Genomic DNA, 23,932 nt, shown 5'->3' with positions numbered 1-23,932 from the left:
GATATCTGAATGAGGCTACTGTTTTCTTCTGGACCCATTTTGTGTTAATGCATTTCCCTAGAAATCTATATTGTTCATTTGATAGCTAAGCAAACATAGCAAGTAATATATGAGCCATGGTGAAATATGACTTTCCTCTGATGAAGGCACAACTGCCGAAACGCATTAGCCTGCCTGGCCAAAAATAAAAAGGTTAAATGAGGTGAAGTCCTTTTGTCTTTTTTTTTTACATTTTGGATTGTCGCCGTTTCCCAATGTTCTTGGGTATTTTCTATTTCACCTTTGTGAAAAACGTTTCCATCATTCAATGTTTGAAAATAGCAATTTATCTTTCTGATAAAAGCTCCTACAGAGATGAAAATGTCCTGACTCTAGCTTACAAAAGTGTGGAGCATTCCTCTTTCATGCCTCCATGTAGCACTTCGCAGCTATTTTATCTGGGAGCTGCCACTCAAGTATTTCAGGTATCCGTCAGTTTTTTTTCAGAGGCTATGCTTTTCCAAATCATGTCACCGGTTCATCGTCTGTCAATCACAAACATGTGTTAGACCGTAGGTTTAAAGTTGAACTTTCACAATCACCATTGTTTGTGAGACCTTCATAGTTAGCAGTACTTTCAACATGCAGTAGAACCTGGGTCACCAATTAATTACAATCAGTGTCCTTGCAGGACATGGACACTGTATTGATGTCAGTGTCAGTTGACCATTGATTGACAATTGTTCAATACACACTTAAAACCTGCAAGAACCCAAATGTTCCTCACAACTTACACGGCTGACATTCACAGAATTTTGGAAGATGATCGGAATATTAATTTGGCAATTGAACAATATCACTGGAGCATGAATCAGTCAAATGAATGATCTGGGCCAATTCAAATTACAAGGACATTTTATTAGAGTGTGGAAATTCAACGCAATAATGCCTTTCTCCTGCTACAAATGTCAATTTTAGCATTAATGTGAGCAGACATATGTTAGGGATATACTGTCATTATGTGTGACATATTAGTCACTGATTGTACATATAGCAATTATTGAATAAGGCTTGTGACACACTGTGCAGACAAATACATTAACATGATAGAGAGATGATAAGATTATTATAAGATCATGCACACAAAGGTAAAGCTTGTCTCTCACTGCAACATTTCTGTGAGGTCACTGATATTGGTTACACTATAGTAGTTATCTACTTATTGTTTCCCAAAATAGTTTGATTCTGATTACATAGTGTGTTTGAACACTATGGCATGAGAGCATTTATAGGATATTTAACTTCACTGGAACAGTGTAAAAACAGCGTAAAAAATGTTTTATAATTCGAACAGTACATAGTTTGTTTCTTGATGGCTAGAGACATCCTGTACGTTTCCACTGCTAATTTGATGGAGAAAAGTACTCACCTCAGCCCCTCCCCATGTCTACCTTTCCCTGGAGCCAATTTAAAATCCCTTGTTCGATCTCTCCCTGTAGCTGTCACTTCCCTTCTCTCTCTCGCTCTCTCTCTCCCTCCCCCTCCCTCTCTGTCCCCCTCCCTTTATCTCCACCTCAGCACTGACTGCCCTCTCTCTGTCTTTTGTCCTTAGTTTGTCATTAAAGACTTGAGGAGTGGAGGGTTGCACCTGTGCAAGGCGTCTCACCCCAGAAACACAGCACAGAACGCTGCTTACACAGAAGCCCTCTTTGTATGATCAGTAGATCCCTGGCCTCCTTTCTCCTTCCTATCTTGTCCTAGTGTGTCCTCTCCTTTTTAATCTCATTCTCTCTCTGCCCAAGCGAATTTTGGATGCATCCGACCATGCACCGGCCCTTCAATGAAGGCATCAGTGGTTTGAGGTTCTGATGGAGGGCCTGGGAAGCCACGGTCCGGAGAAAACCAAGACGCAGCCGCGTCATCAAAACAACAATTAAGTGTGCATGGATCCACACGGCCGATACCCGAGCAGAAATGGCTTTGATAGCAAAATACTTCTGAGCTTGCAAGCTCGCGATCAATTGGGCTCATGTGCGAGATCGAGGGATAAAGGGGGATAAAGAGAGAGAGAGAAAGGAGAGGTTGAAATGAGGTGAATGGAAAAAAAGCCTCACTGGCAGAAGGCAGGTGTGAGCTGTCCTGGCTTGGCTCTCGGTGCCAGCATTATCTTTCAGCTGGTGCCTGCTTAAGTGCGACACTCCATGTGGGACTCACTAAGTAGCCCTGCTTGATGACAGCTCTATTTTCAGCAAGGCTCTGTCACTATCTGATACAGTTCCCCATCCTCAGGCACATTCCTCTGATTTATAAGATCATGTGATCTCTCATGTAAAATATATTGCTTCTCTTTATCATTCCACTCTCAGAACTGTTTTAGTAATAGATAGTGGTACCTTATGTTTCAGTTATTCATTGTCTGACACTGAAGTGGACATCCCATTCACTCAGTTACACATGGAAAAAACATGGAGGCAGTAAACACTGTCCCTAGGCTCTAATGTAACAAAAGTATTGCAATACTATTTGTATCCAAGTGATTTAATGTCACCCAGCCATGACACATTGACTATTCAGACTGACAGCTGTTTCTTTATTTTCATCTCTATTTGAGAGCATTAAAATGTAACACGCTATCTAACTGAACATGCCAAACCTGGTTATAAAGACTCAGAGTTTGATTGAATGGGATATGCAAAGTTAAATTAATAAAAGTGCTCTTCGTAGCCTTCTTTTCTTCTACCCCATGCTGTTCCAATCACACGCACAATTGTCTCTGGAGGACGAAACCTGTACCTTCAGAAATACCTTCCATTTTAAAAAAAAGTTGTAATGTGTTAATTAGCAGGGATATGCACCTGTGGTGCCGGGTGGATTTCTGGGGATATGTCACTTTAATTTGCTGGGTTTCTGTCAGGGGCGGACTGGCCATCTGGCATTTGCAAAAAATGCCAGATGGGCTGGTCCATTTTTAGCCTAGTGGATCTGTCTAACTTATTTTTTTTGTGCAAAATTATCATTACCTGACTAATAATGGGGACCTGGTGGAAACAAATGGGCCAGTGTGGGAAGCTCAAGGAAAAAAATTAGCCAGTGTGGGGGCCTGAAGGAAGATGGGCCAGTATGTTACAAATGCCAGGGCTGATTTCTGTTCCCAGTCCGCCAGTGGTTTCTGTGAACATGAAGGGGCCTCTAAAGCCATGCAGCATTGCTGTGATTAATACCTTAAATATCACACCTTAGGCTGAGAGCTGACATTTTGTCTCAAGACGAGCATATTACTCTTTCACTCCTTCACAGATCTCAATGAGATTTTTAGTCTGATGCTCTTCTGTTCCAGACAGAGATAATTAAGGAGAAAAGTGGATTTAGTCTTGGGCTAACTTTATTTTAACAGTATCTCATTTTGAATTAACTGTGATGAGGTGGTGTTGAAGAAGTCAGGCGCAGGAGGGTAAATCACAGAATAACAGGCTTTAATCCGCAAAAATACAGGTTTACGCAGAAATGCGTCAAACACACTCCAGGGCACAAAACAGGTGCACTGGAAAATACAAGGCACACGGGAAAATACTCCCGTCGATACACAATACACGAGCTCCACCGAGCTTCACAAACCTCCACAATAAACAATCACCCACACAGACAAGGAAACAGAGGGAACACTTATACCATGACTAATGAGGGAATAAGGACCAGGTGTGTGTGATTGAAGACAAGACAAATGGAGTGATGATAAATGGATCGGCAGTAGCTAGTAAGCCGGTGAAACTGAACGCCGAAACCTGCCCGAACAAGGAGGGGAGGCAGCCTCGGCGGAAGTCGTGACAGTACCCACCCCTCCCCGCCCCCCAGCAGCGCGCCGACCCCAGCCTCGGGGAAGGCCAGGAGGACGCGGAGCAGGGCGAGCCGGATGGCGATGGTGGAAATCCCGTAACATGGAGGGATCTAGGATATCCCTCACCGGAACCCAGCACCGTTCCTCCGGACCGTACACCTCCCACTCCACGAGGTACTGAAGGCCCCCCACCCGACGCCTCGAATCCAGGATGGAATGGACAGAGTACGCCGGGGCCCCCTCGATGTCCAGAGGAGGTGGAGGGACCTCCCGCACCTCAGCCTCCTGGAGCGGACCAGCTACCACCGGCCTGAGGAGAGACACATGAAACGAGGGGTTAATACGGTATTCAGGGGGAAGTAATAACCTATAAGTGACCTCGTTGACTCTCCTCAGGACTTTGAACGGCCCCACAAACCGCGGCTCAGCTTCCGGCAGGCAGAGGGGCAGATTCCGGGTTGAGAGCCAGACCCGATGCCCCGGTACAAAGACGGGGGCCTCACTGCGGTGGCTGTCAGCGTTGGCCTTCTGACGACGTATGGCGCGTTGGAGGTGAACGTGGGCAGCGTCCCACATCTCCTCTGCGTGCCGAAACCAGTCATCCACCGCAGGAGCCTCGGTCTGGCTCTGGAGCCACGGTGCCAGAACCGGTTGGTAACCTAGAATACACTGGAAAGGCGTTAGGTTAGTGGAGGAGTGGCGGAGAGAGTTCTGCGAACCAGGGACACATGCTCGGCGCGCGTAGCGGAATACACCAGGATGTCATCGATGTAGACCACTACACCGCGACCAAGCATGTCCCGAAACACCTCGTTCACAAAGGACTGGAAAACTGAGGGAACACTTATACCATGACTAATGAGGGAATAAGGACCAGGAAACGCCGAAACCTGCCCGAACAAGGAGGGGAGGCAGCCTCGGTGGCAGTCGTGACATTAACTTTGTTTAAAGTCACTCTGCAATCATTGATTGAGGCTTTTGCTATTAGTCATCCTTGAATAGTCTCTGTCACAGCAAACATGTCTCACATTGTACACACACATTAACAGACCTAAAGATTTTTTTCCAAAGTTCTGTCAATAACTTGCATGTGGGAACAGCAGAATAGCAATAGCGAACAAAAAAGGAAAGGCCCACTTCCCCACGTGTGTCATGCCATGTCATACCTGAACCACCTATTGAGATGTGCCTTTGGTTAAGTAAATCAGGTGATAAATGAGGTGAAAAGGAGACTGGAGTAGGACTTACAATTGTAACTATTTGCAAGGTTGTTAATTGGAAATACATTTAGTATTTTGACAAAGGATTACAGAATAAGAACACTAAGGAACAAACATTGCAAGGTAAGCTAGCACATTAAACAATTCCTATTATTGCCCCCGCACATTGACTCTGTACCGGTACCCCCTGTATATAGCCTCGCTACTGTTATTTTACTGCTGCTCTTGAATTATTATTATTATTATTATTATTATTTATTTTTTTACTTATATTTTTTTTACTTAACAGTTATTTTTCTTAAAACTGCATTGTTGGTTAATGGCTTGTAAGTAAACATTTCATTGTTGTATTCGGCGCATGTGACAAATAAAATTAGATTTGTTTTGATTTATTAATTACCCTGTAAGTCCGAAATCAGTGAGTGAGAATCTAATTTACCACATTTTTTGGAATTAAAGAAACACATTGTTGCAAACAATGGCTATATCTAGCAACTCCACAAAGTTAAGAGTACATATTATATACTTAGAATTGCTAGCTTAAGTCCAGGGGCAACAGTTGATCTTCTATGTTTCAAGAAAGGTTACTCATCACAGCAGAATACGTTTTGTTGAACCACCTTCATAACACATTTATAATTATATCAGTACTGTTGTCATGAAAATCTTTCTTCAAACAAGACACACACACTCATGTAAGTTAGCCATTATACAGTACATTACAAAACTGTTTTAGATAGCCAATGTTTCACTTGTAGCACATACAATATCTGTGCAAAGCAGATGTCCACCTCAAACCAAAAATATTGTTTTAAAATGACTAAGACAAGAATGGCAGTGGCTTTAGTTGGTGCAAAGGTTTATCTATCTGTCAGGAGTAAAGTAACTATATGAAAAAGAAACGGAATGGAGCTAAGCACAGACACAATGCTAGAGGAAAATCTGGTTCAGTCTGCTTTCCACCAGACACTGGGAGATGAATTCACCTTTCAACAGGACAATAATCTACACTAGTGTTGCTTACCAAGAAGACAGTGAATGTTCCTGAGTAGCCGAGTTACAGTTTTGACTGAAATCTACTTGAAAATATATGGCAAGACCTAAAAATGGTTGTCTAGTAATGATCAACAACCAATTTGACAAAATTTGAAGAATTTTGAAAATAATAATTGGCAAATGTTGCACAATCCAGTTGTGGAAAGCTCTTAGAGACTTACCCAGAAAGACCCACAGCTGCATCGCAGTGCTAGTTGTGCCACTAGAGATCCTGGTTCGAATCCAGGCTCTGTCGTAGCTGGCCGTGACCGGGAGACCCATGGGGCGGCGCACAATTGGCCCAGCGTCGTCCAGGGTAGGGGAGGGAATGGCCGGCAGGGATGTAGCTCAGTTGGTAGAGCATGGTGTTTGCAACGCCAGGGTTGTGGGTTCGATTCCCACGGGTGGCCAGTATGAACAAAAAAATAAAAATAATAATAATATAACTCACTAACTGTAAGTCGCTCTGGATAAGAGCGTCTGCTAAATGTCTAAAATGTAAAATGCAAAATGTAATCGCTGCCAAAGGTGCTTCTACAAAGTATTGACTCAGGGGTGTGAATACCTATGTAATTAGATATTTCTGTATTTCATTTTCAATACATTTTCAAACATTTCTAAAATATATGTTTTTCACTTTGTCATTATGGGGTATTGTGCACAGATGGGTGAGAGAAAAAAAAGTTCATCCATTTTGAATTCAGGCTGTAACACAACAAAATGTGGAATAAGTTAAGGGGTATGAATACTTCCTGAAGGCACTGTATATACATATGTGGCTATGTGAGTATAAGGTCTCATGTATTTAAGACCTAAAAGTTTATGAAAGAATTCTTATCCAATAAGGTTAATTGAGTGTCAGCGCTCACTTGGGTGTGTGGACCGGATCCTCTTCAGAGGGACACTAGTGTTTGACAGGGAAATCGTGGCGGTACAGACAGATGGTCTGGTTCAGGGAAGATAACGCTTGGAGAATGAAAGCCATATATTACATTTGAACTTGAATTGGCTGAGGGACTGAGATAGATGGTCAATGAGCAACGTTGGTTTGTGAGCAAGAGATATTTCTCAGTGACGGCTTGCAGTTTGCTGCAGCAGAGTGCTTGTTGCTCAAAGTTGGACTGTCATTAAATACATCCTGCACCTGTAGGATCTAACATATACATACTTTCATTTCATAGGATATTAGTAATGGTAGCCATATAAGTTTAAAAATGAACTTGAGATATGCATCAATGAGAACTATGAATCAATGAGCACTTCTGAAAGTGTGACATAAACACAGTGCAAGCAAACTAAACAGCAAATCATTTGTACGACACGTACGGCACAAAAGGGATCTTTTGCGTTTGTCTCAGCTTGAGAATTGACATTAATCCAATCCACAATCTGGTTTACTCCACAGTACATTATCACACATCGTCATGAAGAAGGTGCATATTTGTTGATTGCTTAAGTTAACTTATGACAATCGACAGCAGGAAAACAAAATAATAATTAGTGTTGTGCTTTTCCACAATGACACCAGATCCAAATCAAATCAAATTGTATTGATCGCTTACACATATTTTGCAGATGTTGTCGCAGGTGCAGCAAAATGCTTATGTTTCTAGCTTCAATAGTGCAGTAATACCTACAATACAAAACAATACACACAAATCAAAACAATTTAAAGAAAGGAATTAAGAAATATCAGAACGAGCAATGTCAAAGTCCGGAATATTAATATATACAGTATGGTGTGTATAGACAGTATGGATAGTATATGAATAGAAAAGGTGTGTAGAGCCGTAGTTACGCTGAGTGTACAAAACATTAAGAACACCTTCCTAATGCCCTCAGAACAGCCTCAATTCGACGAGCATGGACTTTACAAGGTGTCGAAAGTGTTCCACAGGGATGCTGGCCCATGTTGACTCCAATTCTTCCCACAGTTGTGTTAAGTTAACTGGATGTCCTTTGGGTGATGGACCATTCTTGATACCCAGCAGTGTTGCCGTTCTTGACACAAACCTGGGAACTACTACCATACCCCGTTCAAAGGCACTTAAATATTTTGTCTTACACATACACAATCCATGTCTCAAACCTTCTTTAACCTGTCTCCTCCCCTTCATCTACACTAATTGAAGTGGATTTAACAAGTGACATCAATACAGGATCATAGCATTCACCTGGTCAATTTATGTCATGGAAAGAGCAGGTATTCATAATGTTTTGTACTCTCAGTATAGGATGAGTCATGACTAGAATATAGTATATACACTACCAGTCAAAAGTTTGGACACACCTACTATTTTTACTTTGTAGAATAATAGTGAAACTTCAAAACTATGAAAGAACACATATGGAATCATGTAGTAACCAGAAAATGGTGAAACAAATCAAAATATATTTTATATTCTTCAAATAGCCACCCCTTGCCTTGATGACAGCTTTTCACACTCTTGGCATTCTCTCAACCAGCTTCATGAGGTAGTCACCTGGAATGCATTTCAATTAACAGGTGTGCATTCTTAAAAGTTAATTTGTGGAAATTCTTTCCTTCTTAATGCGTTTGAGCCAATCAGTTGTGTTGTACCAAGGTAGGGATAGCCCTATTTGGTAAAAGACCAAGTCAATATAATGGCAAGAACAGCTCAAATAAGCCAAGAGAAATGACAGTCCATGATTACTTTAAGACATTAAGGTCAGTCAATACGGAACATTTCAAGAACTTTGAAAGTTTCTTCAAGTGCAGTCGCAAAAATCATCAAGCGCTATGATGAAACTGGGTCTCATGAGGACCGCCACAGGAATGGAAGACCCAGAGTTACCTCTGCTGCAGAGGATAAGTTCATTCGAGTTACCAGCCTCAGAAATTGCAGCCCAAATAAATGCTTCACAGAGTTCAAGTCACAGAAACATCTCAACATCAACTGTTCAGAGGGGACTGTGTGAATCAGGCCTTCGTGGTCGAATTGCTGCAAAGAAACCACTACTAAAGGACACCAATAAGAAGAAGAGACCTACTTGGGCCAAGAAACACGAGCAATGGACATTAGACCGGTGGAAATGTGTCCTTTGGTCTGGAGTCCAAATTGGAGATTTTTGGTTCCAACCGCTGTGTCTTGGTGAGATGAGCTGTGGTTGAATGGATGATCTCTGCATGGAGGAGTAAAGCATGGAGGAGGAAGTGTTATTGTGTGGGGGTGCTTTGCTGTTGACACTGTTGGTGATTTATTTAGAATTCAAGGCACACTTAACCAGCATGGCTACCACAGCATTCTGCAGCGATACGCCATCCCATCTGGTTTGGGCTTAGTAGGATTATCATTTGTTTTTCAACAGGACAATGACCCAACACACCTCCAGGCTGTGTAAGGGCTATTTTACCAAGAAGGAGAGTGATGGAGTGCTGCATCACATGAGCTGGCCTCCATAATCCTCCGACCTCAATCCAATCGAGATGGTTTGGGATGAGTCGGACCGAAGAGTGAAGGAAAAGCAGCCAACAAGTGCTAAGCATATGTGGGAACTCCTTCAAGACTGTTGAAAAAGCATTCCAGGTGAAGCTGGTTGAGAGAATGCCAAGAGTGTGCAAAGCTGTCATCAAGGCAAAGCGTGGCTATTTGAAGAATCTCAAATACAAAATATATTTTAATTTGTTTAACACTTTTTTGGTTACTACATGATTCCTTATGTATTATTTCATAGTTTTGATGTTTTCACTATTATTCTACAATGTAGAAAATATTAGAAATAAAGAAAAACCCTTGAATGAGTCGGTGTGTCCAAACTTTTGACTGGTACTGTACATTTGAAGTGGGTAAAACAGTAAACATGTTTAAATGTAAACATTTTTAAAGTGACCAGTGTTCAATGACTATGTAGATAGGGCAGCAGTCTTTAGGGTGCAGGGTAGAGTACTGAGTGGTAGCCGGCTAGTAACAATTACTAAGTTCAGGGCATGGTACTGGGTGGAGACTGGCTAGTTGTGACTATTTAACAGTCTGATGGCCTGGAGATAGAAGCTGTCTTTCAGTTTCTCGGTCCCAGCTTTGATGCACCTGTACTGTCGCCGCCTTCTAAATGCTAGCGGGGTGAACAGGCCGTGACTTGGGTGGCTGAGTTCCTTGATTATCTTCTTGGCCTTCCCGTGACACCGGGTGCTGTAGATGTCCTGGAGGGCAGGCAGTGTGCCCTCAGTGATGCGTTGGACAGACCGCACCACCCTCTGGAAAGCCCTGCTGTTGCAGATGGTGCAGATGCCGTACCAGGTGGTGATACAGCATGACAGTGTGCTCTCAATGTTGCATCTGTAGAAGTTTGTGAGGTTTTTAGGGGCCAAGCCAAATTTCTTCAGCCTCCTGAGGTTGAAGAGGCGCTGTTGCGCCTTCTTCCCCACACTGTCTATGTGGATGGACCATTTGAAGTTGTCCGTAATGTGCAAGCCGAGGAACTTGAAGCTTTTCACCCTCTCCACTGCGGCCCCGTCGATGTGGATAAAGGCGTGCTCTCTCTGCTGTCTCCTGAAGTCCACGATCAGCTCCTTCGTTTTGTTGACGTTAAGGGAGAGGTTATTTTCTGGCACCACTCCTCTAGGGCTCTCACCTCCTCCCTGTAGGCTGTCTCATCATTGTTGGTAATCAGGCCTACCACTGTTGGGTCATCTGCAAACTTGATGATTGAGTTGTAAACATGCGTGGCCACGCAGTCATGGCTGAACAGGGAGTACTGGAGTGGGCTTAGCATGCACCCTTGTGGGGCCCCGGGTTGAGGATCAGTGTAGCGGAGGTGTTGTTGCCTACCACCACCTGGGGTCAGCCCATCAGGAAGTCCAGGACCCAGTTGCACAGGGCAGGGTTCAGACCCAAGGCCCTGAGCTTAGTGATGAGCTTGGAGGGAACTATGTTGTTGAAGGCTGAGCTGTATTCGATGAACAGCATTCTTGTCCACATGGGACAGTGTGCGATGGCGATTGCGTCATCCGTGGATCTGTTGGGCAAATTTGGGTATGCAAATTGTAGTGGGTCTAGGGTGTCAGGTAAGGTGGAGGTGATATGATCCTTAACTAGCCTCTCAAAGCACTTCATGATGACATGACCAATAAAATATACAAACTTCAAAAGCCCTTCCTCGACACAGACATTGCTAAATGGCTCTTATTTAGACTTTTCAAAATGTCTCCAATATGAAATGTTATCTATTCTGGAAATAATAAGAAGGGAGTATTTTATTATATTGATCATTAGGCATTAGACATACACAACATGGCCAGTAGTAGCTTCTACATCATAATCCATCATTCAAAACTCAGTGGAGATCAGGTCATCAGGGGAAAATGCAGCTCTATTTCCACTTCATTGCTAAAAATAATTCCTACTGGTCTTCCCTGAACTTCACTGACAGACAGAGAGAATGTCATTCCTGGTAATCTGCAAATAACACACTGTCACACCACCAAAGCATTAAAGAGAAAGCAGTAAGACCATTATGGCAGGCCTGCGCATTGAAAATCCCTGTTTGCTGAATGTGGGGGCATGAAATAACCATTTCGCTCTGTGTTCGCTTAGCCCTGCAAGAAGATGTGATCATAATAACCATGTCAGCCTCCTCCAGTTATTTTCTTATTAAAATAAACCGAACCTTTGCTTCTTGAGGGAGCTCTGAGTCTGAGCGGCTCCCTAATCTTTTCTACACCTCTCCCTCTCCCTCAGCTCTGCTAGTTGTCACTAGCTAGCACAGCCCCAAAGTCATAAAATCTGATTTTAAACCTAACCCTAACCTTAACCCTAACTTTAACCACACTGCTAACCCTAATGCCTATCCCTAACCTTAAATGAATTTTTACAATACAGCCAATTTTGACTTTGCAGCTGGCCCATTTAGCGGAAATCGCACAGTTCTGCCTCCAGGGCAAGATTCATGACAATAAACGTCAACCTGCCTCTCTCTCACTCTTTGTCCTTCACAGAGCAGCTCAGAATAGAAGAGATGAAACCAAGAAAATTGTAAATAAAGACAGCCACAACTAATCAAATCGGACCAGAGCTACACAATAACAGTGGATATACTAAATACAGTATAACCACATTAATTTGCCTCATCACTATACATGTGTATCAAGTCACATTGTAAGCATGTGGTTGATTACTAAAGATCTGCATGTACATAGGTATTGCACAGCCCTGCATATCTTGATACACAGCAATCAGTAAGCATTGTAATGGTAAATATCAACAAGAATTCCAAATTGCCGAAATTACCTTTTCCTTTACATGCAAACCCAACACTACCCAATGTAGACTCTCTCATCAGAGAATGTTGACTGTTATGAGTCATTTGGAGAAAAAAAAATACATTTGATAGCTCAAGAGTTGAAGATACTGTACTGTAAAACTTTTGGAAGAGCACAGTATGGGCAGCAAAGTTTATCCATTTCTCTAGCACATAAATCCCCCTTCCTCCACAAATCTTGCAGTGGAAAGCTTCTCAAGCACTGTTTCATTGGCTTTATCTTTTTTTCCTGAGTGTGGGGAAACTTGTTCAAGTAGATTGAATGATTGAGGTCAGGATTTTCAGTCCTTTTCTAATTTGTGTCTTCTCTATGCTTCGCTTGCTTTCTGTCTACTGCATTGATACCACCAAAATATACTGCTAATGGAATCTCTATTCTACTAGTGGTTCTTCAACATTGGCAGCTTGCCCATTTGAAAGAGCTTACCAAGAGTGAATTATTTCATAAAATCTCATCCATAAACAAATGCACGTTTGGATGCTGTGTGATTTTTTTCAGCGTAGCCTCGCCTGGCTGCCTCAATTACTTTTGTTTAACCTGTTAAGGGTGAAATAAAAGCGCTAAAGGATACATCAGATTTTTACCCCGCTTCAGATGAAATATTCGGCCATATGTTGAACCTTGTATCCCACATCCACCCCTTAAAGAGCTGCCAGAGAGAGCATGTACTGTAATTTCCTTTATTTAAGAGATTATCTTATCCTGAGTGACTTACAGTAGTGAGTGCATATATGTTTGTACTGTTTCAAAGTGGTCCTCCATTGGGAATCAAACCCACAACTCTGGCGTTGCAAGCGCCATGCTCTACCAACTGAGCCACATGGAACCATTCCTCTTTGTTTTTCATCATGGAGATAGTGAGTATATCGGTGAGGGATGGCTTGCACTTCTGTAAAAGCTCATTAACACTTTTTGACCTTTGGAGGAGTGTTAAATGAAAGCAGTGACACAGACAATCTACCGGCCTCCTTACAGAGACCAGTTAAGGAGAGAAGGAATGGAATCCTGACCTCATGGCCCCCAAGTCCACATCGGAGATAGTTTTTGTTAAAAATTAAATTAAATAAATAAACGCAGATTGACACTATTTTAACTGTTTTCAAAGCACAAACACTGAAAAACCGGTAACATAGTAACAGTACCGATGGTAGTATTTTAGAATGAACTAGAGTTATTTTTAAAGACATAGTTGAAATTATGTGCATTAAACTATAATTAAAAACATTGTTCAATATGGAGTCGATGAGGCCAATTATGCCAACAAGGGCATCTTGAAAGCTGAAAACAAATGATTCCTACATTTAGTCACATGCTGCAATTAAAACAAAATTAGTGAACAGCATGGATTTAAGCTTGTTTTAATGGCTGTTAAAACTAGCAAATGACTGTGCCTTAGCAGGATAGAGTAATTACCCTTCATGATGCAAGAGCTTTTAACCCCACAGAGTCAATGTCCACGCCCCTGCAGAAATCTAATTAGCATAATACAAAAATCCCCCAAATATCTGTCAGTTTAAGCTAGAGATATTATTTTTTTGCATTGGATAGGTCTCAATTTACCACATCCGCCGATGTCGTACTTCCGCATCTGCTGTGAAAGGTGATTTTTAGAAACACTTAGTTTTGATAACTGTGTAAATCTCTCTAGGACAAGGTGACTTTTATCAAGGGGGGTGAGGGGGAGTCAATGTAAATAGTCCGGGTGACCATTTGATTAATTGTTCAGCAGTCTTATTTACATTTACATTTTAGTCATTTAGCAGACGCTCTTATCCAGAGCGACTTACAGTTAGTGAGTGCATAAATCATATGGCTTGGGGTAGAAGCTGTTATGGAGCCTTTTGGACCTAGACTTGGCGCTCCGGTACCACTTGCCGTGCAGTAGCAGAGAGAACAGTCAATGACTGGAGTCTTTGACAATATTTTGGGCCTTCCTCTGAAACCGCCTAGTATATAGGTCCTGGATGGCAGGAAGCTTGGTCCCAGTGATGTACTGGGCCGTACGCACTACCTTCTGTAGCGCCTTACGGTCGGATGCCGAGCAGTTGCCATACCAGGCGGTGATGCAACTGGTCAGGATGCTCTCGATGGTGCAGCTGTATAACTTTTTGAGGATCTGGGGACCTATGCCAAATCTTTTCAGTCTCCTGAGGGGGAAAAGGTGTTGTCGTGTCCTCTTCACGACTGTCATGGTGTGTTTGGACCATGATAGTATGTTGGTGATGTGGACACCAAGGAACATGAAACTCTCGACCCGCTCCACTACAGCCCCATCGATGTGAATGGGGGCCGGTTCGGCCCTCCTTTTCCTGTAGTCAACGATCAGCTCCTTTGTCTTGCTCACATTGAGGGAGAGGTTGTTGTCCTGGCACCACACTGCCAGGTCTCTGACCTCCTCCCTATAGGCTGTCTCATCGTTGTCGGTGATCAGGCCTACCACTGTTGTGTAGTCAGCAAACTTAATAATGGATATTTTATTGGTATTATGACACCTCCACTGTGGGGCTGTACAGTATATCTCTCAGATATAGGACAGACACTTCAGAACAAACTTCCTTTTAATTTTTTTGGGGGGACTCTCTGTTGTTCCATGTAGTGAATCTGTTATTCAATGTATTTGTATGGGCTAATAGCAGTAAAGCCCAAAAAAATATCAATATTTTTTAAGAATACTTCAAGTGGTCTTAAAATTCAAAACCGAATAGCTATATAATCCTTGGTATGACCTTCTTATAACAATCCCCCCGGCTTAAACAGGGCTTAGACTCTTATGGGTTAAGGACACAACACTTCCTCTTGAACCTTTGCTAACTTAATGCTGTTATAGTCTTTATATTATGTGCATACAGTAAGGTCATGATGTCTGATGCAATGTGAATTTATAACAGATAATTTATAAAATATACACTTATGTGTTAGCTAGTTAGCTTGATAATAATTTTCATATCAATATAGAGAAAATGCTTGCTTAACGATCAATGGCAAACTCAATGTACCACAGGCACAGTACTGCTGCAGTTTAACACCTTGTATTGTGAGCACAGTTGTCTCTCTTCCAAGATAAACTAAAGAAAACGGAATGCAACCTTATGAAGGTATGCCAACCAATATTCCCAAGGATCAGAGATACATACAGCTTGGGGATGTATCTCCCTGGTGGCTACCTCTATGTCATCTGTCCTACCTGTCACTGTACTAGACTAATTTAATTCCCTCTCCATTACCTAGTCTGCTCCCCAACACCAGTTATGTACAGTGGGGAAAAAAAGTATTTAAACAGCCACCAATTGTGCAAGTTCTCCCACTTAAAAAGATGAGAGAGGCCTGTAATTTTCATCATAGGTACACGTCAACTATGACAGACAAATTGAGAGAAAAAAATCCAGAAAATCACATTGTAGGATTTGATATGAATTTATTTGCAAATTATGGTGGAAAATAAGTATTTGGTCACCTACAAACAAGCAAGATTTCTGGCTCTCACAGACCTGTAACTTCTTCTTTAAGAGGCTCCTCTGTCCTCCACTCGTTACCTGTATTAATGGCACCTGTTTGAACTTGTTATCAGTATAAAAGACACCTGTCCACAAACTCAAACAGTCACACTCCAAACTCCACTATGGCCAAGACCAAAGAGCTGTCAAAGGACACCAGAAACAAAATTGTAGACCTGCACCAGGCTGGGAAGACTGAATCTGCAATAGGTAAGCAGCTTGGTTTGAAGAAATCAACTGTGGGAGCAATTATTAGGAAATGGAAGACATACAAGACCACTGATAATCTCCCTCGATCTGGGGCGCCACGCAAGATCTTACCCCGTGGGGTCAAAATGATCACAAGAACGGTGAGCAAAAATCCCAGAACCAAACGGGGGGACGTAGTGAATGACCTGCAGAGAGCTGGGACCAAAGTAACAAAGCCTACCATCAGTAACACACTACGCCGCCAGGGACTCAAATCCTGCAGTGCCAGACATGTCCCCCTGCTTAAGCCAGTACATGTCCAGGCCTGTCTGAAGTTTGCTAGAGTGCATTTGGATGATCCAGAAGAGGATTGGGAGAATGTCATATGGTCAGATGAAACCAAAATAGAACTTTTTGGTAAAAACTCAACTCGTCGTGTTTGGAGGACAAAGAATGCTGAGTTGCATTCAAAGAACACCCTACCTACTGTGAAGCATGGGGGTGGAAACATCATGCTTTGGGGCTGTTTTTCTGCAAAGGGACCAGGACGACTGATCCGTGTAAAGGAAAGAATGGGGCCATGTATCGTGAGATTTTGAGTGAAAACCTCCTTCCATCAGCAAGGGCATTGAAGATGAAACGTGGCTGGGTCTTTCAGCATGACAATTATCCCAAACACACCGCCCGGGCAACGAAGGAGTGGCTTCGTAAGAAGCATTTCAAGGTCCTGGAGTGGCCTAGCCAGTCTCCAGATCTCAACCCCATAGAAAATCTTTGGAGGGAGTTGAAAGTCTGTGTTGCCCAGCGACAGCCCCAAAACATCACTGCTCTAGAGGAGATCTGCATGGAGGAATGGGCCAAAATACCAGCAACAGTGTGTGAAAACCTTGTGAAGACATACATAAAACGTTTGACCTGTGTCATTGCCAACAAAGGGTATATAACAAAGTATTGAGAAACTTTTGTTATTGACCAAATACTTATTTTCCACCATAATTTGCAAATAAATTCATTAAAAATCCTACAATGTGATTTTCTGGAGAAAAAAAATCTCATTTTGTCTGTCATAGTTGAAGTGTACCTATGATGAAAATTACAGGCCTCTCTCATCTTTTTAAGTGGGAGAACTTGCACAATTGGTGGCTGATTAAATACTTTTTTCCCCCACTGTATGGAGGCTATTTCTCAACCAATGGGAACCATCTCAGGCGCTACAGTTGGGAAGAAGAAAATAAATAACTGAAGAAAAGCCTTAAGAAATCTGGGAGCATGCTGTGTATACATTTACAGAACTTAGGATCCCTGGTGGCTATGACAGATGCTTAGATGGTGCGAGAAACCTCAGTGCACAAAATAAATGGATCCCTAATGGATAATGTAGAAAATCCACATACAGTTTCGCTGTAATGATGCAGCAGTTAATCTCCTGATTATAGTCAGTTTAGCTCTATCTTTAAGCATCTGTGTGCTTCTCCGTAAAGATTACACTGCTTTAACTAGCCTTAAAAATATCTCCCTAAATGGTCTGGGTTGGGTATTGGGGGTGGTTGTTTGCACATTTTAAGACCATTTTCAGATTCATACTCACCTCCGTCCTCCAAGATCAATATTTCAGTGGGTGAGTAAATCAATTAACATTGCCATCCAATTCAAAGCAGGCTTAAACCAAGTGGATTTGAAAGTAATGGAGAAAGAGACTTATAAGCAACACTATTCTCCTATAGCTACTCAGATGTTTTTTGCCAAGGGCTACGTCTACATGTAATCCTCAAAATGGCTTCCAGGTTTGGGCAAGAAAAGAGGAAAAGCACAGTCTATAACACTCCATTAGGATTAGACCCAAGGACATGCAAAGATTAGGATAGTGTGTTTTAGTAGAACTGGAAGAGAGCAAAGCAAAATAAACGTAATTACTTCATTCCCTGTGATTGACATTGAAGAGTGTAGCACCTGATAACTTTTGTTGTCTTCTGTGAGATTTCTTCATATTTTGTGGGTATTTGCAATGGCAGGTGACATTTTGGAAGCCACTGTGTTGCTTTAAATCAGTAGAAACCTTGTGGATGCAGCATCAGGAACACTTTTTTTTTTTTTTCACTCTTTATTTTACCTCATTCATTATGGGTTGTGGGAATAAGTCCCCTGCAGTTCTGCTTGCCAACGTCCCTGAGTAGGACCACAGATCACGGAGGAATGATAGGCCTATAGAGCTGGGGATGGACAGAGATAACTAGGGAGACACCTCTGGAGGTTTAGGCTTGGGACTCACCTTCCCTGTAGGTAGGCTTGATACTAGCAGCAAACATTGTCCTCCCTTACAGCCACTTTTTATTTATAGGCCACCATTATAATGAATGTCAAACAAAGGACATTGTGTTAAGTTAGACAGAACTTCCCTCTATTATAGCAGTATAAATGTTGTGAGGGCCGAACGCTGTGGGGGAATATTGAATAACCCCCAAGAGACCATCTGGCATGCATTCTTTTCTAAACCAGATTGTAAATGGCATACTGTAGAAGTCAACGGAAGACTATGAAGTGAAATGTGTGCCAGAGATAAAACTTCAGTGTACAAACATCTATCCCATTTTATTTAATCCTACCCTCTAAAGGATCAATTTAAAACCCTTTACAGCGAATGTCATGTTCTTAATCATGTTCTCCACTGCTTCAGTTCTAAGCCACAAAGAGCCTAGAATAAAAATAAATGGGTTGGTGGTGGGCCACTGCCTACAAGATGGGGAGCGGCATCATTAAGCACTCTGATAGATTTCCAGGGGGAGGACTCACAGATGACCGCACAAATGAGCATCCAGGACATTACAGAGAGAGAACCAGTTAGGGCTTAAGTTATGTCTGCCTTAGAACTTTCTGTGGTTCTCTCCCCCTCAAACTCCAAAAGTTAAAGGCACAACAATAAAAAAAGACCAGAAGCCTTTTAGCCTGTGTGCACCGCCGTCCGCCACCCTCAGCATCCATAATGCATCGAGGCAACAGGGCCCTCTCGGTATACATAAACAAAATGTTATTAGTGCCAAATCATCCATCCTTGCTTTCTCCCAACAGGTCTGTCAGTAGATCATGAAGTGTTCCGGTGCAGAGAGCAGAGAGTAGAAACACCTCATTATTGGCCTCTGTGCAGCTGCTAATCAGGTTCATTTGCAACACAAGGCTATGGGTATTGATCACCAAACACTGAGTGTGCTGGAGAACGCTAACAAAACTGGGCATTGGAGACAGGTCTTGTTATTTATGTCAATGAAAGTACACTCCCATGTGTGATTTGTTGTAAAGGAACAGCTTTTCCCCTTTTACCAATTGTAGGATTTCTTGGTTGGGTTCATTACCATTTTGCAGAGAGGGAAATATTACGGTTCTGTGATGCAAACTGTATTTGAATAGCGTGTATTGTTCAAGTTTGTTTGGTTTTAATGTAATGGAAGTGTGTTTGTTTCCTGTGAATTTAATTTGCAGCACATTTGTTCAATTGTAACCTACAGGAATTTCTATACTTGCTGCTTTGTAGTTCATGGAAGCACATTTTGGAGCATACAATGTTTAGCCCCATTGGATTACATTACTGAAAGCTAATGGCACCCAGAGACTGCTGAAAGTTGTAACATCTAAAGACTTCTGTTTACTATGCAAACAACATCCAGACTGCTACAGGCTCTATTCACCTGCGACATGCTGACTGACCTCTATCTGTTTGGAATTAATTCAAGTTGTAAACTTCCGTTGGCGAACTTGAAATATGAATATGTATGGCATGTTATTGCCCCCGTAGAGTACCAGGCATTTTAGTAATCCACCTAATTGTTAGGGCTCAAGAGCTCAAAAAGCTACACAAGAGGATGCTACTATTAATATTTATGGCATTTATAAAGCACATCCGAAGGAATCGTGGGGTTACACATCCTAATTGTAATTCCCTTTAAGGACAAACAGCATCTGTGTGATTACTTAACAGTCATCAGTCAACAGGACACAACCAGACTAATTTCATTAGTGCTAACAAGCTTGGTGTTATGAATTCTAATGACAATATTAGCAACTCGTGAATACAGTGAGGGAAAAAAAGTATTTGATCCCCTGCTGATTTTGTACATTAGCCCACTGACAAAGAAATGATCAGTCTATAATTTTAGTGGTAGGTTTATTTGAACAGTGAGAGACAGAATAACAAAAAAAAAATCCAGAAAAACGCATGTAAAAATGTCATAAATTGATTTGCATTTTAATGAGGGAAATAAGTATTTGACCCCCTCTCAATCAGAAAGATTTCTGGCTCCCAGGTGTCTTTTATACAGGTAACAAACTGAGATTAGGAGCACACTCTTAAAGGGAGTGCTCCTAATCTCAGCTTGTTACCTATATAAAAGACACCTGTCCACAGAAGCAATCAATCAATCAGATTCCAAACTCTCCACCATGGCCAAGACCAAAGAGCTCTCCAAGGATGTCAGGGACAAGATTGTAGACCTACACAAGGCTGGAATGGGCCATCGCCAAGCAGCTTGGTGAGGAGGTGACAACAGTTGGTGTGATTATTCGCAAATGGAAGAAACACAAAAGAACTGTCAATCTCCCTCGGCCTGAGGCTCCATACAAGATCTCACCTCGTGGAGTTGCAATGACCATGAGAACGGTGAGGAATCAGCCCAGAACTACACGGGAGGATCTTGTCAATGATCTCAAGGCAGCTGGGACCATAGTCACCAAGAAAACAATTGGTAACACATTACACCGTGAAGGACTGAAATCCTGCAGCGCCCGCAAGGTCCCCCTGCTCAAGAAAGCACATATACAGGGCCGTCTGAAGTTTGCCAATGAACATCTGAATGATTCAGAGGAGAACTGGGTGAAAGTGTTGTGGTCAGATGAGACCAAAATCGAGCTCTTTGGCATCAACTCAACTCGCCGTGTTTGGAGGAGGAGAAATTCTGCCTATGACCCCAAGAACACCATCCCCACCGTCAAACATGGAGGTGGAAACATTATGCTTTGGGGGTGTTTTTCTGCTAAGGGGATAGGACAACTTCACCGCATCAAAGGGACGATGGACGGGGCCATGTACCATCAAATCTTGGGTGAGAACCTCCTTCCCTCAGCCAGGGCATTGAAAATGGGTCGTGGATGGGTATTCCAGCATGACAATGATCCAAAACACACGGCCAAGGCAACAAAGGAGTGGCTAAAGAAGAAGCACATTAAGCTCCTGGAGTGGCCTAGCCAGTCTCCAGACCTTAATCCCATAGAAAATCTGTGGAGGGAGCTGAAGGTTCGAGTTGCCAAACGTCAGCCTCGAAACCTTAACGACTTGGAGAAGATCTGCAAAGAGGAGTGGTGTCACGCCCTGACTCAGGGGACTCGTATATGTTGAGTCAGGGTGTGTATATTCTTTGTTTGTGTATTTTCTATGTGGTTTATCTAGGATGGGTATTTCTATGTTGGCCGGTGTGGTTCCCAATCAGAGACAGCTGTCGCTCGTTGTCTCTGATTGGGGATCATACTTAGGCAGCCTATTGGCACTATTGAGTTGTGCGATCTTGTTCCGTGTAAGGTATGTTGTGTGTGCTACCTTGGACTTCACGTTTCATTTAGTTTGTTGTTTTGTCGTGGTGTTTATTTGGTTTAATAAACATGTACGTATATCACGCTGCGCCTTGGTCTGTCCCGTCCTTCAACGAACGTGACAGAAGATCCCACCAAACGAGGACCAAACAGCGTGCCCAGGCGGAGCGAATGGCCATGTCACAGGTGGGCAATTTGTGGTCATGGGAAGAGATATTTGCGGGGAAAGGACCATTGGCTAAGGTAGATCCCCAGGCACGAGAGGAGCAACGGCAACACGGAGGAGGCCGGTCGAGGAGGAAGCCCGAGAAGCAGCCCCAATACATTTTTTTGGGGGGGCACACGGGGTGGTTGGCGGAGCCTAGTGTCAGAGCAGAGCCAACTCCCCGTACTCACGCGAGGAAGCGTATGACTGGGCAGGCTCCGTGTTATGCGGAGCTACGTACTGTGTCGCCAGTGCGCCGGCACAGTCCTGTACGTCTTGTGCTTGCACCACGCACGTGCCGTTCGAAGATGGGCATCCAGCCAGGACGGGGTGTGCCGGCTCAACGCTCCTGGTCTCCAGGACGTCTCCTCGGTCCCGCATATCCTGCGGCTGTTCTACGAACTGTATCGCCAGTGCGCGTGCACAGCCCAGTGCGTCCTGTGCTGATGCCTCACACATACTGTGCGGAAGTAGGCATTCAGCCAGGATGGGTTGTGCCAGCTCTCCGTTCCAGACCTCCAGTCTGCCTTCACAGTCCGGTTCAGCCCGTTCCTGCTCCTCGCACCGAGCCAGTGGTGCGCGTCGCCAGCCAAGCCTGTTCCTGCTCATCGCACCAAGCCAGTGGTGCACGTCGCCAGCCCGGCCCGACCTGTTCCTGCTCCTCGCACCAAGCCAGTGGTGCGCGTCGCCAGCCCGGCCCGGCCTGTTCCTGCTCCTCGCACCAAGGCAGTGGTGCGCGTCGCCGGCCCGGCCTGTTCCTGCTCCTCGCACCAAGGAAGTGGTGCGCGTCGCCAGCCCGGCCCGGCCTGTTTCTGCTCCTCGCACCAAGCCAGTGGTGCGCGTCGCCAGCCCGGCCCGGCCTGTTCCTGCTCCTCGCACCAAGCCAGTGGTGCGTGCCGCCAGCCCGGCCCGGCCTGTTCCTGCCCTCGCACCAAGCCAGTGGTGCGCGTCGCCAGCCCGGCCCGGCCTGTTCCTGCTCCTCGCACCAAGCCAGTGGTGCGCGCCGCCAGCCCGGCCCGGCCTGTTCCTGCTCCTCGCACCAAGCCAGTGGTGCGCGTCGCCAGCCCGGCCCGGCCTGTTCCTGCTCCTCGCACCAAGCCAGTGGTGCGCGTCGCCAGCCCGGCCCGGCCTGTTCCTGCTCCTCGCACCAAGCCAGTGGTGCGCGTCGCCAGCCCGGCCCGGCCTGTTCCTGCTCCTCGCACCAAGCCAGTGGTGCGCGTCGCCAGCCCGGCCCGGCCTGTTCCTGCTCCTCGAACCAAGCCAGTGGTGCGGCGTCGCCAGCCCGGCCCGGCCTGTTCCTGCTCCTCGCACCAAGCCAGTGGTGCGCGTCGCCAGCCCGGCCCGGCCTGTTCCTGCTCCTCGCACCAAGCCAGTGGTGCGCGTCGCCAGCCCGGCCCGGCCCGTTCCTGCTCCTCGCACCAAGCCAGTGGTGCGCGTCGCAAGCCCGGCCCGGCCCGTTCCTGCTCCTCACACCAAGCCAGTGGTGCGCGTCGCCAGCCCGACCCGGCCCGTTCTTGATCCTCGCACCAAGCCAGTGGTGCGCGTCGCCAGCCCGGCCCGGCCCGTTCCTGCTCCTCGCACCAAGCCAGTGGTGCGTATTCCTAGTCAGGTCCGGCCTGTGCCTGCTCCTCGCACCAGACCAGTGGTGCGTTTGTCCAGTCCGGCACGGCCCGTGCCCGTTCCACCAGTGCCTGGTCTGGCACCGGTCAGCTGCTCCACTCCGGAGCCAGAGCAGTCCGCTCCACCGGTGCCTGATCCAGTTCCGGTCAGCTGTTCCACTCCGGAGCCAGAGCAGTCCGCTCCACCGGTGCCTGATCCAGCTCCGGTCAGCTGCTCCACTCCGGAGCCAGAGCAGTCCGCTCCACCGGTGCCTGATCCAGCTCCGGTCAGCTGCGCCACTCCGGAGCCAGAGCAGTCCGCTCCACCGGGGTCCAGTCCAGCTCCGGTCAGCGGCTCCACTCCGGAGCCAGAGCAGTCTGCTCCAACGGTGCCTGATCCAGCTCCGGCCAGCTACTGTCATGCCCTGACTCAGGGGACTCGTATATGTTGAGTCAGGTTGTGTATATTCTTTGTTTGTGTATATTCTATGTGGTTTATCTAGGATGGGTATTTCTATGTTGG

Source organism: Coregonus clupeaformis, chromosome 27 (genome assembly GCF_020615455.1).
Source record: "Coregonus clupeaformis isolate EN_2021a chromosome 27, ASM2061545v1, whole genome shotgun sequence".
NCBI classification, from domain to species: Eukaryota; Metazoa; Chordata; class Actinopteri; order Salmoniformes; family Salmonidae; genus Coregonus; species Coregonus clupeaformis.
Note: the sequence above shows the minus strand (reverse complement) of the source record.